This window comes from Nothoprocta perdicaria, unplaced genomic scaffold (genome assembly GCF_003342845.1).
Source record: "Nothoprocta perdicaria isolate Ctin4 unplaced genomic scaffold, notPer1 scaffold_2, whole genome shotgun sequence".
In the NCBI taxonomy this organism is placed as follows: domain Eukaryota; kingdom Metazoa; phylum Chordata; class Aves; order Tinamiformes; family Tinamidae; genus Nothoprocta; species Nothoprocta perdicaria.
Genome location: NW_020455204.1, coordinates 11,509,390 through 11,527,877, shown reverse-complemented (window position 1 = coordinate 11,527,877; position 18,488 = coordinate 11,509,390).

Below are 18,488 nucleotides of genomic sequence, written 5' to 3'. Positions count from 1 at the left end.
TTTTTTTTTTTTTTTTTTTTTTTTTGAGACAGGGGGTTTATTGATATTTTCATTATTTTTTTCTAAAAGACCTATATATATTCATGATGACAGCAGTTTTTAGCAGAGGAATGCTAAACAAAAATTACTAATTTTTTTTTCATGCTAAATATATAAACTATGGGTATGTAATGGGTTAGAATATGATAAATGAACAAAGATCACTATTGGTCCAAAGAATTTTTATCCTTAAAAAGCTAAACAATCAGGAAGATCAGAGAAAGAGGTAAATGTTAGATATGTAAAATCTAAATGAGGTTACCTTTTGTCATCTGATAGGCAGTATTTTATTCTTGATTGTAGAATAGTTCTAGATAGTAGAAAATAAGCTTCTGGATGGATATACTGTTTGGCAGTTCTCTCTTCCCTAAGAAATCAAGTAGGAAACATTAGTTACTTGCGGGAGGAGTAACTGTAAAAAAACCAGTTCTTCATGCAACAATCCAAAACTTCAATTTCTTACATTTTTATAATGACCAGCTTTTCCACTTTCACATTTTAATATTTCTGACAGCTTCTACAAACAGAGTGATGAGGTTCACAGAATCACATAGAATTACAGAATATTCAAGGTTGGAAGGGACCTCTAGAGATCATCTAGTCCAACCTTTCCGCCCAAGCAAGCACACCTAGAGCATGTGGCACAGGGTGGCATCCAGGTGGGTTTTGAAGACCTCCAGAGAAGGAGACTCCACAGCCTCCCTGGGCAGCCTGTTCCACTGCTCTGTCACCCTAACAGTAAAGAAGTTCCTCCTCACCTGGAGACGGAAATTTCTGTGTTTCAGCTTATGCCCATTACCCCTTGTCCTATCACTGGCCACCAATGAAAATAGCTTGTCCCCTTCTTCCCTGCATTCTCCCTTCCTGAACTTACACATGTTAATCATATCCCCTCTCAGTCTTCTTTTCTCCAGAGAAAACAGGCCCAGTTCAGTCAGTTTCTCCTCATACAAGAGATGTTCCATTCTCTTAATCATCTTAGTTGCTCTTCTCTGGACCCTCTCTAGGAGCTCCACGTCCCTCTTATACTGGGGAGCCCAGAACTGCACACAGTACTCCAGGTGCGGCCTCACCAGAGCTGAGCAGAAGGGCAGAATCACCTCCCTTGACCTGCTGGCAACGCTCCTCCTGATGCAGGCCAGGATCCCATTGGCCTTCTTGGCCACGAGGGCACACTGCTGACTCATGGTTAACTTGGTGTCAACCAGGACTCCCAGCTCCCTCTCAAAGGAGCTGCTTTCCAGCAGGTCAACCCCTACTCTGTATTGGTGCCTGGGGTTATTCCTCCCCAGGTGCAGGACCCTGCACTTGTCCTTTTTGAACCTCATGAGGTTCCTTTCTACCCAACTCACCAACCTGTCCAGATCCCTCTGGATGGGAGCACAGCCCTCAGGAGTGTTGGCCACTCCACCCAGCTTGGTGTCATCTGCAAATGTTTTCAGGATGCACTCCGTGACCTCGTCCAGGTTATTGATGAACAAACTGAACAGCACCGGGCCCAGTACTGACCCCTGGGAGACACCACTGGCCACAGGCCTCCAACTGGACTCAGCCCCATTTATCAGCACCCTCTGAGCTCTGCCATGCAGCCAGCCGTCGACCCACCTCACCGTGCACTCATCTAGTCCATTCTCCTGGAGCTTCCGTATGAGGATGGTATGGCAGACAGTGTCAAAAGCCTTGCTTAGGTCAAGGTAGACAACATCCACAGCTCTCCCCTCATCCAGCCAGCTAGTCATCCCATCGTAGAAGGCTATGTGGTCCTTCAGACATGACTTCCCCTTGGTGAATCCATGCTGACTGTTCCTCAACACCTTCTTCTCCTTCATGTGCCTGGAGATTCTCTCTAGGATGAACTGCTCCGTCACCTTTCCAGGGACAGAGGTGAGGCTGACCGGCCTGTAATTGCCCGGCTCCTCCCTCTTGCCCTTTTTGAAGACTGGAGTGACGTTGGCTCTCTTCCAGTCCTAGGGCACCTCCCCTGCTCTCCAGGACCTCTCGAAGATGATGGAGAGAGGCTGGAGAGAGGCTGAGCAATAACCTCGGCCAATTCCCTCAGCACTCTTGGGTGCATCCCATCTKSGCCCATAGATTTTTGAGTGGCCAGTTTGCCTAAGTGATCCCTAACCCAATCCTTCTCAACCCGCGGAAGGTCTTCCTTTAGCCCATTTATATCTCTTCCACTTGAGCCCTGCAGTTCATGGGGGGTCACCTTAGCAGTAAGGATAGAGGCAAAGAAGGCATTTAGTAACTGTCTTCTCGGCATCCTCTGTCACCAAAGCCCCTTCCCCATTCAGCAGTGCACTAACATTTCCCTCATCTTCCTCTTGCTGTTGACATAGAAATCCTTCCTGTTGTCTCTGACTTGCCTTGCCAACTCTAATTCCACCCGGGCTTTGGCCTTCCTCATTTCGCATCTGCATTCTTTGACGATGCGCCTGTATTCTTCCCACTTGGCCTGTCCCTTCTTTCACAAGCTGTACACTCTATTTTTCTCATTCACTTTGCCCAGCAGTTCCTTACTCATCCATACAGGTCTCCTGCCCCGCTTGATCGACTTCTTTTTTTGTGGAATACACCGATCCTGAGCTTGCAGGAAGTGGTGCTTGAATATTAACCAGCTCTCCTGGATTCCCTTTCCTTCTAGGACCCTGACACAGAGGACTGCTCCAAGGAGCTCCCTGAAGAGGTCAAAGCTGGCTCTCTTGAAGTCCAGGGTAGCTATCCTACTTCTTGCCCAGCTTCCTCCACGCAGGATCGTGAATTCCAACATCTCGTGGTCGCTGCAGCCCAGACTGCCCCCAACCCTCACATTTCCCACTAGACCATCTCTGTTTGTTAGTATCAGGTCTAGCAGCGCCCCTCCCCTTGTTGGCTCCTCAACCACCTGTATCAAGAAATTATCTGCAATGTTCTGCAGGAACCTCCTGGACTGTCTGTTCCTGGCTATGTGGTTTTCCCAGCAGATATCAGGGTGGTTGAAGTCCCCCAGGAGGACCAGGGCCTGTGATTGGGAGGCTTCTTGCAGCTGCCTGTAGAAGGCTTCGTCCACTTCCTCGTCCTGGTCAGGAGGGCTTTTAGATAGATAGATAGGTAGATATTTAAAAAGCCACACAATGAAAAATAATTAGCATCAGTCTCTGGTAAATAAAAAGGAATGTCAAATGAGTGTTTTTATTTTCCACAGGAAAACTTCAAATGTCAATTTGGCAAGCTGGGATATTTGAAGGCATTTCCAAACAACAACAACAACAACAACAATTCTTTTGGCTCTTTGTAATTAAAGCCATCTCTGAAATCCAAAGTAAGTAGTTTCTAATCAGTAACAGTGCCAGTTTCTTTTGTGGTTACCTTTATTTTGTGTGATATGTTAACCATTAGATTAGTAGTCGTGGTGCAGTGTTTAGTCATGGATTACAATCAGCAAATGAAAAGCTGGAGTAAACAACAGCAGAACACAGCAGTAGCGAAATGGGTTTTCTTAGCAATGTGGACTCTGTGTTCTGTGATGATATCTTTCAAGAGATATACAGTGCTTTGGAATATTCTTTGTCTTAACATGATTTTAGTTGTGAAGTAATAAGGATAGAAAAAGTATTTTCAAATTGTGAAGACACATAAAGAAAATTTCTTTCTCAGTCATCAAACCTCAAAAATCTGGTGTTGTATTTTATGAATATTTTTCCCCTCTTTAACTGTAATCCTTCTTATTAAAACATACTGGAAATTGCTGATGATATGAACTGCTATAAGTAATAGGGCAATATTACCATGTGCATCACAACATAAGGTTTTAACATGGTGATCAGCTGCATGTACAGTTAAATTGGAGACTATCAAGAGAAAATGTCACACCATTTGAAGGGATGATGTGAAATAACATGGAACATGTAAAATACCAATGTGATATAACCACAGACATCACAGTGATTGTCAGATTTTAAATGATAAACATTTTCATTTCTGATTAAATCAGAGACTGTCAAGGAAAAGTGTCAAACCAACTGAAAACACAGTGTATAACACCCCTTATCAGGAATATGAAAAGTGATATTTGGAGATAGTGAATCCCACAGCCACCATTCCATGATAACAACATGCAATCCAGAATATACGTCTTTATCTTTCAACAATATTTCTTTTGGTTATATGCCTTAGGTTTCGTTGGGTGCACATCACCACATCAACTTTTTTTCAACATTTTAATCTAGTACCTACTACTCATTTAATCTATTGTCTTATGTCCTCACATAGGTGTTGCACAGGCATGATGAACTGTTCTCCCTTTTGATGTCATTTTGATTCTACAGCAGCAAGGAGAATTTTTTTTTTTTTCTTTTGACTTCAGTGAGATTAAATAGTTTGAGAATATGGTCAGATATAGTTTACTTTTAACAAGTTCCTAGACCCCAATTGAGATACGTTAACATTATCTTTCTGCTCAAAGTCTCCTCTATTTAACTTTGCAGCAGTATGCTTAATGGCTTTCAATTCCACTGAAGATCATTGCTTCAGTTTGAAAGCTGTGTGTGTGAGGGAGAGATGGTATCAAATACTCTTAACTATATGTCCCACTCTGGTAGTGTTGTATTTGCGAACAGTCTATTGACCGTAGGTCCGATTACCTTCCGAGGAGTGAACTGAGTTCCCAAATAGTATGATCCACTGTAGGTCCAGCTCTGGCAACATCATATTCATGAACAGTCTGTCAAGTGTAGGTCTGATGGTCTTTCAAACAAGTAGTCAAGTTCATGAATAGCAAGATTTATTCAAATGCAATATTTACAAAGCACATTTTGGGTGTCAGTACAGGAAATATTCTACTACAGTCTGGGATTTTTAGCTAGCTCTGATGTACAAATGTGCAATCATCATTCACCCCAGAAGTTGGGAGAGGGCTCTCAACTTCGAGGAGTCTCCTCAGGTGACATGTTGACCTGAGGGGAGGAAAGGAAGTTCAGCCAGTCAACTGATCCTGGAAGTTACAACAGAGTCATTCCTCCAACTTCTGAGTTTCCTCAGGCAGCATCCCGACCTAGGGGAAGGAAAGGGGGATTAGCCCATCAACTGACTCAGAAGGTACGATGAAATCATCCATCTCTGTCTTTCCTCCTTAGTCCACCTTTTATCCTTTTCCCTTACATTTAGGCGGAGCTTGAATGACTGTAGTCATTTGTGTTATTGATTGGTGAAATAGTTTCTATCTTTCATTTAAAGGTACAGTCAATCAACAATCTAGAAAGCTTGCTCAGTGAGGAGTGGTCCTACTTTGAAGGCAGGTGATTTCCGAGATGGAGGTGTGTTTTGGCATTATAATGAGCTTGCAATGAGCAAAGTTTTAGTAAAGTTCATCCAAAAGGGGTGATTTGCCACCCTTGCTGGCTCAGCACTGGACATCTCATCATATATCTCCCATTGGGCAGCTCCTGTGCAGCTTCTCAGCGGCCCAGCACAGGAAGTACAACAGAGTTTCGCTGCAGTGTCTTCAATCCACTCCACCCTCCATTACTCCTCTCTGCAACTGCAAAGAGGGCAGATTGTGGTGCCGAGGGAAACATGGAGGACCAGAGTATGTGCGCATCCAATCATCCAGGAAGTAGCCACTGTGTATCACCCCAAGCAAGCTTTTGTAATGCCAAAACTTCTGCTAGACCCTAGTTTTCCCTCTAAGTTCCTCCTTCTCAAGCAATTCTTCCACACTTCTTGCCTTTAAGCAAAGGAAAGATTTTTTATAGTCTTTTGATCTTATTACTGGTAATATGGTTAAAAAAAAAAAAAAAAAAAAAGACAGTCTATTCTAGGAAAAACATATGAAAAAAACAAAACTTACTGTTTCCAATAAAAGATAATTTTGCAGTGAGACTCAAGCATTCAGTTTTCAACCCAATATATGGGAAAGAGCATTGGAAAGCTTTGTGATTAGAGGACCACATGAAAGGAACGTGGACCTTCAAAACCTGTTGAAAGGTATATATCTACGAGTCATGCCTGAAGAGGGAAGAGGCGAATAGGTAGCTTCAGCTCTATCCAGTCCTGAAAAATCCAACATTAGCACATAAGAAGAACAGATGCAATAAGGCAGTCAAACATCTGTTCTTGAGTGAGTAGAAAAGATCATCTAGTAAAAGAATTAAAATTATATCTCTTTGCTTCATTATTTTATTTTTCTTTTTTTCTCTAATTCATATTTGCTTTTGGTGATACCATCTGCTGTGAGTTGTCTTGCTGATTGCTGTAGCATACAAGTTTGTTTTCTTTGCAGAACTAATGGTGTTTTTCTTGTTTGTTTGTTCTTAATAGTGTCATATAAAATCAATGACCCCCTCACCCACAAATCAAATCAAAGACAGCATAGAAGACAGTCACTTCTGCGGCTGCAGGGGCAAGTCACAATTCTAGACAGTGGCATGTTTTGCTTTTCATGAACCCTTATGAAGGAAAGCTGTCAGATTTTGGAGATTCTGCCTGGGTCTTTACTGTTGCTGGAAGTGTTAGTGAAATTAACAGTAGACCAAGAAAAACAGATTTAAGAGGACAAGGTATACAGAGTCAAAAGGAGACATCTTTAGGCATATTTGCAGTTTCATGACTCAGTAACCCCCTGGCTAAGCTTACTTCTAAATGTGATAATTCAAATCTAAAAAAAAAACCCAAAATTCATGCCATTATATGAATATAAACTTTTAGAGTAAACATTGCAGAATATAATATAATAACCCCTATCAACAATATACTAGAAATTCAGAATCAAAAAAAAGGAATATAGCATGAGTCATTAAAATACTTAACAATTATTATAGATACAATCTTAGGGTATTGCAGCTTAATTCCAGAGGTTAATCTTTTATACAATTTATTTGGCCATATTACAGAAGTTATGCTGAAAGCATACCTTCTTGGGTGTACTTTTCACCTCTAGACAACTCCCCCAACTCCTGGCTTTAACGCTGTCTTTTTCATGCATTCTGCACACTGCTTATGCCACTCGTAGAATTTTAATGCGAATTTCTCAGAATATAGAGTGTTATGAAGCATTAACACTTAAACTCACTTCTATCCCCACATGGTTTGCTTTCTTCTTTTATATCTGTATACTGTATGAACTACAGAGAACAATAAAACTGAACAAGTACCCTGGAGAGAGAGACAGCCCATATGTGAAACATGCTAAATAATTACAGTGGTGCTATTTGAAGACTTATAACCAAGGCTGTTCAACTGTATAACTTTCTCAATCAAATGATTAGCAGGAGTAAAAGCAGCTTGTTGTCATTTGCCATAAGGCCCTCCGATACCCAATGGGTTAATTTTGATACAAAGTGAATAAGAAGTCTGCTTTAAGAAGCAATAATATATAGATTTTCAACACATTCATATGCAGTTTTAAGGAAATAGCACAGGAAGAAGAGATTTATATCATTCTGTTTTTTTTCCAATCTTGTAACTCATTTTTAATGTAGTGAAGTAAAGAAAAAACAAATTTGAAAGCTTTTCATAATAATTCAAATCCAAAATGGAATAATCAAAAGTCTATTTTAAGTATATATAGAGAAATTACATCTCTCTCTTACCTTTTTGCCCTGTTCTTCCTGTTTTGACAAATTCTTCTTGAGATTTTGTGATATAGATAGAAAATGGCACAGTAGATTTTTACATTTAGTTTTTCTTAGAGTCACCGGTCTTATAAGTTCCTGACTAAAGATCACATCACTAAGCAGAAATATCTGCATGTAATAAAAAATGATATCAGGTGCTACACAACACAGTGTGCTTCTTCCATTATTGTTCAGATCAGAGTTTATAACTCAGATAAATTCAAATCCAATGTTATAAGCATAGCTGGAATACTTTAAATTAGTTGTAAAAAATGTTGATTTATACAGCTTTTGCTGCCAAATGAAATTAATGTGTTGTGCATGTAAGTCCAGGATGTAAATTAATGTGTTGTGCATATAAGTCAATGCTTGTGACATTTATTTTACAATGCACTATAGTCTTTCACCTGTTTTTTTTTAAACTTGCTCAGATGAAAAAAAAAATCTATGCAGATTTGGTTTTGCTTTGTGCAGAGCAAATATCTGCCTAATTATATATTTAAAAAAAAAAAAAAAAAAGGCTAATTCTTATTGGACACATTGCCTCCAATAAACAAGGAACATTTATCATGGGCATGTGTCTTCCATTTTTACATCAGATTGAGAAGGATGGAAAGAAGAGATGTTTGTACATCCTGAACTTCTGGAAGAAGAAGCTGTGCATGTTAAGAAAGGAAAGGAAAGTTAAAATATATATATAAATAAAAGCCAGCAGCAAGCAAGCAAGCAAAGTCAGTAAAGTGAGAGAAAAGAGTGGGAGAGTTCTATCAAGGAAGTATACTGTAAAATTGACAGTCTATTTTTAGAACGGACAAAGGAAATTCTGCTCTGTAAACAGATCACACAACCTAGGAAAGGTTAAAGGTTAAACAAGAACACAAATGCTCCAAAAAGAGCATATAAAGACTTAACATAAAAAAAAGCCTCCAAACACTATAGATTTCAAGATACAGTCTGAGAGAGTATCAATGATGTGGAGAATGATATGGAGAAACCTGAATGAATGTTGTTCTTTGAATGCTCTGACAGATCAGTAAACATAATATATCACCTCACAGTAAGTCCTCTCATTTGAACACAAGATATTACAGAATAGTGAAGAAAGGAGCTCTAAGCAACTAACGTGAATAATTTGCAGATGTTTAGCTGATTTTTTTTTGTCAAATAAAAAAACAAAGCAGAATTAAAGATGACTTACAGTAAGGTTCTAGACTTCTAAATCAGATGCTGTATAACATAGAGAGGTCTTCCCCTGACAATAGCCAGATAATTAACTTATTATAAGTAATTTTAAAGGATGCTAAGGCTAGTGCACTAAAGTTAATTAAGCTGAAATTCTTAAGACCAGAATTTAGTAAAGAGAGGTCATATTTTACAAGGATTGTGAGTACACGTATCTTAAGCTAGTGTAGTTTCGCCTAACTGCACACAGAATAGTAGAGAATATTTTTAGGTAGTAATTTTAATTTTTAGGTAGTAATTTTCTAAGAGAAAACTCTTAGAGGACAGGAAAAGGAAACTAAACTTCCAATCTGAAGGAAATTCTTTGGGCAAAATAAAATGACGAGGTAAAGCTCTGAAAACATCAGGCTTCGTAAGATTTGAAAACAGAAGTACAGTGAATTCAAGTCAAATCAACAAGTACCTGTTGAATTCAAGTTAGTTTATTTTAAAATAGTTTTTAGTATAAAATAACACAACCTTGATTTCACAGGCTTCTACATAGACTGTAGAAGACTTTCAGCGGTCTAGTTATTTGACTTTCTTCGTAGATAGCATATGAGCTTAAAATAGCAAGTCACAGTTTTATTGCTGTTTGTCTGGTGGTACAAGTCCCCACAAGCATGCTTTTCCTTTTTTTAATATCACCTTTTTCACAAGGCAATATAAAGAGTGCTCCCTTCCCATGTAATGCCTCTGTTCACAGACCAAGCATTTCCTGTAGGTCAGACTCCCACAGTCCTGAGCTATATATTTTCCACGTCAAATTGTGGCTCTCAGATTTGTTTTACAGATTTAAACCCTAAGTAATTATCAATTGCTAAAACTGCATGCTGTCATTTCATTGAACTAGGGTTTCTACTGTAACAGCTTATGCTATAGAATTAAATAATAGCTAATACTTCTCCTGGGAGATGTCTGTCTTTGCCATTACAAGCTTTTACAGTCATTCAGCCTCTGTAGTGCCAACTTCTTTTTTCAAACTAGACTTATTTATATACCACTGAATATCTATAATTCTGGAAAAAAAAGTAACTGCAGAGTTACTGTTTCCATGTGTACATATTTTTCCTCTTCCTTCTCCTAATACGCACTTGCTTTTGTTCAGGACACATCATCCTATGTGATCAGGTCAATTTACAGGCTCTTTTAGCCCCCACTCTAAATTCAGGAGAGGTGAAGACACTTCTTAAACCCTTGTTGCAGCACAAGGTGGGGGCATTCTCCAGTAGAATGTGCTAGCCGGCTTGGTTTTTGAAGTTCTCTTGTTAAAGCCATCTGGACTTAGAATATTGCTGAATGCTGTGTAATCTAGGCAGTTTGATGTAGAATCACCAAAAAGAGTGTAATTTCTAACTTCTGTGTTGCTGAGATTACGACAGTCTTCCTGCAGACTGGCATTTCCTACCAATTAACACTGGCATGTAATCATTAGCACCCCTAATTGAACCCCAAATCTTTAATCAGGCTATTGAATTGCAGGCTGATCAAGTCCAAGCAACTGCTTCCTTTAAAACTCTGTTATCTGCTACAGGCATTTCTAGCCACATTACAGAGGAATGTTAATGGGCAGTGTCTGTGCATGGTTCATCCACTCAATCACAGTTATCTGATCTTTTGTAACTGTAATTACTTTTGACTATAAATTGGTTGTGCAAGATCTAGCCGAAAATCTGTGGGCTTGAAAATGTGCCATAGCCTAAGAAGGAGAATTTGAAAGCATATTCTCAATTTAAAAGTTATTAAGTATATGTCAAAGGTGATCCAATATGAATGATTTTAAAAGTGTTTTTCCACTTAGTTTTACGTTTCAGAAAGATGAAAATTGTTAAATCACTATTTGCCAAGGGACACTTTGTCAATATTTGTTATATTTAATCATCCTTTGTGGACAGGTATAATATTCCAAGAAGTAGTAAATTTCTAAAGTATAGATAATAAATGAATTAAGAAGAGTAAGTAAAATTCTCAAATATTTATCTAGATCAGGATCTAATTTATATTCCTTAGCTAAGATGTGTTGATTCTGGTTGATCCAGATGTGTCTCTCAAAATCTGGACCCTTTTTGTGTGTTTTTTTTTTTTTTTTTTTAATTATGTCATTCAGTGGCTCTAGAACTAATGCTAGAAATTCGAGTGATAGAATTGAAAAATAACTGCAGATCAGTCTATATTTCCATTAATTTAGTAGTGCTTCCTGAGAACGCTTTGTGAAAATATGTGCTGAAAATCACTCTGTAGTAGATTTTTTCAGTATCAGTCATGCAAACTTCTACTTATTCATGAACCCATTCTAAAAGGGAAGTGAAACACAGGCTATTTCTCGGAATGTGTGGAATAGCTGACCTGGCTATTTGAGTTTGTGAGTGGTCTTTCTGAAATAACAACTTAGGTTTTAGGTTTTCTTAGTAGGATATAATAATGAATATAGATGGAGTTTAGGTGTCTGTATCTTCTTAATTTATAAACTCTTCCTAAGCGTCTGCCTCATCTTGGATACTTCAATATATGCTTAGTGTTTTTTTTACCTGGAAGTTCCCAATACTTCTGCATTTCTCATTTTCCTGCCTAAACTAAGCCACAAGGTGTCTAGCTTCTAAATCCCATGGGTATACAGAGGAAAGGCATGGTAATACTTATATCCCCTGATCTAATAGATGTTCGCACACCTTCTAAGAGAAAGTGTCACATCACAAAACGGAGTAGCAGCTGCTGAATATGATAACAGTGTTGACATTTTAAGCATAGAGAAATAAAAGTAATCCAATTTTAACCAGTAGAAAGTCTTAATAGCTGTTATCTAATTACTATTTAACTTTGCATACAGGCATAGTTCAAGGACCAATGATTCCCAGTTCTCACACTACTTCCACTCTTCAACTTTTTAATACTCCCTATTTGTCTTTCTAGCAAAAAATCTCCTTTTCAACTATTTTCATTCCTACTTGAAAGCCTATCCTGGCTTGACATTCAGGAAATTTTCCTGAAAAACAAGGATGGGAAATTTTCCTTTTTTTATTTTTCTTAAATTTATTTTGTGTGTGTATGTGTGTGTGTGTGTGTGTGTGTGTGTGTGTGTGTGTGTGTGCGCGCGCGCCTGTTGAATTGCCATTAATCAGTAAGCTACCTTCAGGAAATGTTATAGGATTGTACATGGACATGTTTCTCTGTGACCCTAAAGATAAGCATTGAATCTGCAGAAAATTTGGAACTTTAGGTCTACCTGTTTAGAGCTCTCTGTATGGTGCATTTCTGTGCACCATTTTAACATGTTTTATAGATCAGCTTTCTGAGGTGCACTTTGGACTGTCTGTGAAATGCAGATACCTGTCTGATGTTTTTGGATTCCACTTTGGTGACCAGGAACTTGAAATTTAGGTAGCTGTTACAGCAACTACTATATAGGTACCCTTATGTTAAATTAGATTTGAAGTTTAACTTCATCTTCCTTTTGACTGTTCACTTCTACTCCCAGTGTTTTTACCTGAATATTTTGCCTTTTTACGTTCCCAAGGCAGAATGGGACTTAACAAAGCTATTTGTTGCTAGAGGCAACAGAAATGTTTTTCAACACATTGTTAGCCTGATGATATCATCTGAATTTTGATGGCTTGTTGCAATACTGTCTTTATGATTGTTCTCATGGAGACAGAAAAAAATATTTTGATTGGTTGGCACATTGTTAGATGTGAGCTCAATAGTATCCGGTATTGCTTTTTAATATGAAAATGATAAATAATGGACTAGTCCCATCTGAACTGATCTTTGGCAAAGATGACCCTTCAGACTGCTGAAAAATAATCCTCTTCTGAAGACTTTAATGGAAATTCCATTTTAAAATACCAGCATAATAGCAGTCACACTCTATCTTATGATACATGTAAACATCAGCACATTTTACCTATTGAAGTGATAAGAATATGCAAAGAGTGCAAAAAGCGGATTGATTTTTCAAGTTGTTATTTGTTTTGTTACCACCAAAGATACTTGTTTGGTTATTACTAATATAACTAATATAATATTTAGGTTACTTGAATGAACAAGATAAAATGTGAAGAAATGTGTGCAGTTCTGGGCACCCCAGTATAGGAAGGACGTGGAGCTTCTGGAGAGGGTCCAGAGAAGGGCAACCAGGATGATTAAGGGAATGGAACATCTCTCGTATGAAGAGAGGCTGAGTGAGCTGGGCCTTTTTTCTCTGGAGAAGAGACGGCTCAGGGGGGATATGATTAATATGTATAAGTTCAGGAAGGGAGAATGCAGGGAGGAAGGGGACAGGCTGTTCTCACTGGTGGCCAGCGATAGGACGAGGGGTAATGGCCACAAGCTGAAGCATAAGAAGTTCCGTCTCCAGGTGAGGAGCAACTTCTTTACTGTTAGGGTAACAGAGCAGTGGAACAGGCTGCCCAGGGAGGTTGTGGAGTCTCCTACTCTGGAGGTCTTCAAAACCCGCCTGGATGCCACCCTGTGCCACATGCTGTAGGTGTGCCTGCTTGAGCAGGAAGGTTGGACTAGATGATCTGTAGAGGTCCCTTCCAACCTTAAATATTCTGAAATATTCTGAAATATTCTGAAATGTCATAAAATTTGAAAGAGATTGTATTGCTTTTTGCCAGTCATGGTATAGAAAGTAGTGATAGAACAGAAGGTTTAATTTAGTGCTGTACAAAGACTTCTACTGTTTTGAGCCAGTGTATAGTTAGTAGTGTATGTAATACCAGGTTGGGGCTCTTTGTTTTAAAAGACTTATAAGAAAAGACTTACAGGTAAAATACAGGAAATTTCACCCCCATTAACAGTTACTAATGAAATAATTCATCTTTCTATTCTTGCTCAGTCAGAAAATAATGTAGAATTATATGATTATTTTTTTCTTTTTATGCTGAATTTTGGAATAACTCAGGTATAATTTTTTCCAGTAAAGATATTCCAATTATTTACTTCTTCACAAAACCACAGAATGGTTAAGGTTGGAAGGGACCTCTAGAGATCATCTGGTCCAACCTCCTGCTCAAGCAGGGACACCATGAGCACGTGGCACAGAGTGGCATCCAGGTGGGTTTAGAAGACCTCCAGAGAAGGAGACTCCACAACCTCTCTGAGCAGCCTGTTCCAGGGCTCTGTCACCCTCACAGGAAAGTTATTCTTCTTCATATGGAGATGGAACATCCTGTGTTTCAATTTACACCCATTGCCCCTTGTCCTGTCACTGGCCACCACCAAGAAGAGCTTGCACCTTTCCTCCCTGCATTCCCCTTTCGTGTACTTATACATATTAATCAGATCCGCTCTGAATCTTCTCCGAAGAAAACAGGCCCAGCTCATTCTCTCCTCATACTAGAGCTCTGTTGCTCTCTGCAGGATCCCCTCCCTCCACCTACTGGCAACACTCCTCCTAATGCAGCCAGGACCCCATTGGCCTTCTTGGCCACAAGGGCACACTGCTGACTCATGGATAACTTGTTGTCAACCAGGACTCCCATGTCCCTCTCCATGGAGCTGCTTTCCAGCGGGTCAAGCCCTATTCTGTACTGGTGCTTTGGGTTATTCCTCCCCAGGTGCAGGACCCTGCACTTGTCCTTGTTGAACCTCATGAGTTTCCTCTATACCCAACTCACCAGCCTGTCCATGTCGCTCTGAATGGCAGATGTTCTGCCATTTTTCAGATTTCTCAGGCTGAGAAACTTAAATTTTTGATTTGTCAATAGTGCAGTTTTCCACAATTACTCTTAAATAATTTATGTTGTTGCTTCCCATCCAGTTTTCTGAATAACTGTAGTAATATGTGAATATAGACTCTTTTACTGACTAAAGTCACAGTAGAACTTCTTTGATTAATTTGCAGTGACTTTATAAACTTGATTTCAACCTTTTTTGCTCAGTGTTGATTGAATTATTGCTGTTTTAAAATCGAAAAGTTGATATATTCTTCAAGCAAGGAAAGCTTAAAGTTAACATTTCATTAAAATTAGTAGGTTCTGTACAGTTGAGAGTTGAGATATGAGCTCTAATTAGTTATGACTAAAAATGTAAAGCACAGTTTGATTTTTTAGGTGACTCTTTTGAATGTCATCTCAATTTGGAACAAAACACCAAAGAATAGCTAGAAAAAAAAATGGCATTTTGGTCTTTCTGTTAACTAAGAATACTTCCTCAATCAAACATTTTTTTTCTGACAATAAATTAATTTCCCTTAAGAAAGCATGAGTTTACAAAGGAAAGGTTGTCTTGCCAACAAAATGATCTGTGTCTTAAACAGGTTGATCAAGAAGTTAACAGGATGGAAGTAGACACAGCCGCAGCTCAGGTATTTTTCTTGGACTATTTCAGGAATTCAGAATGGAGAACGTTAATGAAGAAGCTTGATGATGCATGCATCTTATAACTAGCTCTCATAGTTAAGGAGTAGCAATATATTTTGAGCATGGGTTGGCTTTTTTTCTTATGAATAGTAATTTATGCTCCTTGTTCCTTAAGTAAAAGCAATGCCTTGTTTAACAATTCTGCACAGAACTAGTTCACCCAAGATTAGCATTTGCCTACTGAAGAATTAAACTGTACCTAACCCTGAAACAACCTTCTTGCACTACGCATGCATACGATACGTTAGTGCCTATAGATTCCAAAACTGATGGTAAAGGCCTAGATTCTGCTTAGTTATCAGGTACTTTGAGATTATCTGGGTCTTGTGCCAGGAATTCAGTGGTGAGCCAACAGTGATTTCTTGGTCAGATTTTTTTTTCATAAATATTTATTGAAATCAAAACTTTTTTTTTTATTTTCTTGATATATCAGAATATGCAAGGAAGGAAGGAGACAATGCTCAGTTTGATAGACATAACCAGTTTAAATATAGTATGAAGACAGCTTTATTAAGCTATGATTTTAAAGCTTATTAATATCTTAAATGTTACCAGGAAACTAATTTACTGGTGTGTTGAAAGCAGGATACCAAATGCATACTAGAAATCAAAGCTTTCATTTATATATATATAAATGAAAAAATATATATGTATTATTTTCCTTGCAGGTATAAATAAAAGAAAGCTGCTCGTTGAGGAAGCCTGTAAATGATAAATTAACTAATCAACTAAATCTGAAGAAAATAAAGTATGTAAATTAGAGCATGATAAAAGATGAAGAGGGAAAGATATGTCCCAACAAATATTTTTAGTTCCTCTCTTCTGTTTTCAGTTTGAGGAAACAGAGAAAGAGACGAATAGGATGTTTGGAGTTGAACAGCAGGTTGTGAAGCTAGATGGCCACGCTGAAGAAGCATGGGAGGCACTGCGATAAGTGAATGGCAAAGCTAAAACAGATGTCAGTGCATCCTCTTAAAATTCAAAATGTTAAATTGGTTTAATGCGTCAAATTGGAAAGACTGGTTTTGCAATGAGTTTTGCCCGAGTCTCACGTACATACCACATTTATATACCATTTTTAGCTTTGTGATGAGACAATATTTTGGTTTGTTGGGAAATCAGCAACAACTGGGATTTTTTTTCCCTGAATTACACAGTTGGTTATGTTATTAAAAAAACAAACATACAAACAAAAAAACACATTAAGGAATTAAAAAGCAAAATACATTGGTAAGTCAAAGTTAAAAGTGACAATGCATATGCATATTTTGAGAGTATATTTTTACTGGGATTATGTAAATAAATAAGAAAAAGAGAAAGGTACTAAGTGTTGAAAAATCAAGAAAACCTTGGAATCCAAAGGAAAAAAAAATATATCCCAGGATCTTTTCTTTACTATGTATCTGGAGCAAAACCACTTGCAGACCACACACCCACTAAATTCTTAATGGGATTCAATGTTTTTGTTCTTAAAATTCCTTCACTTTCCACTGATTCAAAAATAATTAAGAGAAAATTTATCATTGATTAAAAATGGGTAGTGAAAATAAAGCTGTTATCAAAAATGTGGAAAAATGGTGCCAAGAAATATAAAATTAAGGTAACTTCTGTTTATTTATTATAATTTATATTATAAATTTATATATAAATTTATATATAATAATATTATATTTAATAATATTAATACATTTAATAATATTAATATTTAATATTATTTAATTATAAATTTATATATAAATTTATATATATAATTTATATATAAATTTATATAATATAAGTATATTATAAAATATATATATATAAATATATAAAAATATAATTTATATTATAAATTACAAAATTTATACTTTTGTCTTGGTGAGTTCTTGCTTATTTCATGTTTCCTTTGGGTACCAAGATGTACCTACAGATCCTCCTCTAGTATTCTCTATTATTGCAAAAAGGATAAATTTAAATAGATTGTAGATTGTTAAATCTACAAATGAGAGTGTCAATTCCCATAACATTATTTACAGTAATTTTGAACAGTGAGGACTTTAAAAAAAATACACTTTGCCTTTGTATGGCTCCATCATTATAAGACCTATTTTTTCTTCATGTCTTTATATCATCTGTGGAAAGCCAACAAGAACAGATAATCCTCAACTGCAAGAATAAAATGTGTTTCTTCACAAAGTAAGAGGCATAGCCCCTATGTATTCACCTTGTGCATCTCTTTGAGAAAGGGCAGAAGCAAGTCTTTCATTAATCATTGAGTGTCAGGTGCAATAAATCTACCTAAAGTCAGTGTGATATAGTTTTTCCAAATATTCATCTCATTTTAAAATGCTACAGATATGTCCGTCCAACTTGGGTTAGTTTTCCCTTCATCATGCTGCCAAAGTATTTATGCAGCTCTGGCAAAGTTGCCTGAATGTTACCACAACTTAGTTAGTAAGCTAATTATCAGTGACTCTAATGCCTACATATCAATGATATAGACATATCCTGCACGTCACTTAATATCTGTCACCCAGAACTCAGCATTATTAAGAAAAAGGATTTTTTGTTGTTGTTGGTGGTGGTTTTTTTTTTCCAGATACAATTAATAAGAACATCCTGTATCATGAACAAGAAACTTGTGGAAAGAACAAAAGAATTGTCACATACTCCAGAATGATAGGTATAACAGACGAAGAACTGAACCGAGCAAGATAACATAAGACTACAAGAATTGCTCTTTCCTCCCTGCTCTTTATATTCCCTGTTCTGAACTGTCACTGAAAGAATAATTAGAGAATGTTGAACTTCATGATAGCAAACAACAACAAAAAGCGATCATTAAAGCAACCTGGGAGTTACAATACATTTTAAACAATTACAAGACTTCAATTACATTCTTCTTCAAATTCTAAATGTATGTCTTTGACATTCCAATCATAGCATGCAAAGCAAAATAATCAGTCAATCAGTCCAAGTTAAAAGGAAGCATGCAGCTGCCATACAATATAACACATACATTACATGCAGCGTGATAATCAGTAGAGTTAATGTCTTATTCTTCTCCTCATCTGAAAAGGGCGGAAGAGGCCTTTGCTGAATCTCTGATGTTCTTCACCATGGATTTGAATATAAAGCTTACTAGATAATAAACTCCAGATTCTCTAGACATTTTCAGGAAGCATCCCTTTACAGATTTTAAAGATCCCTTTACCCCTTTACAGATCTGCACTGTAATGCATCTTAGGCCAGGATGTAACCTATAATTATCATCTACTTTATTATACTGTAT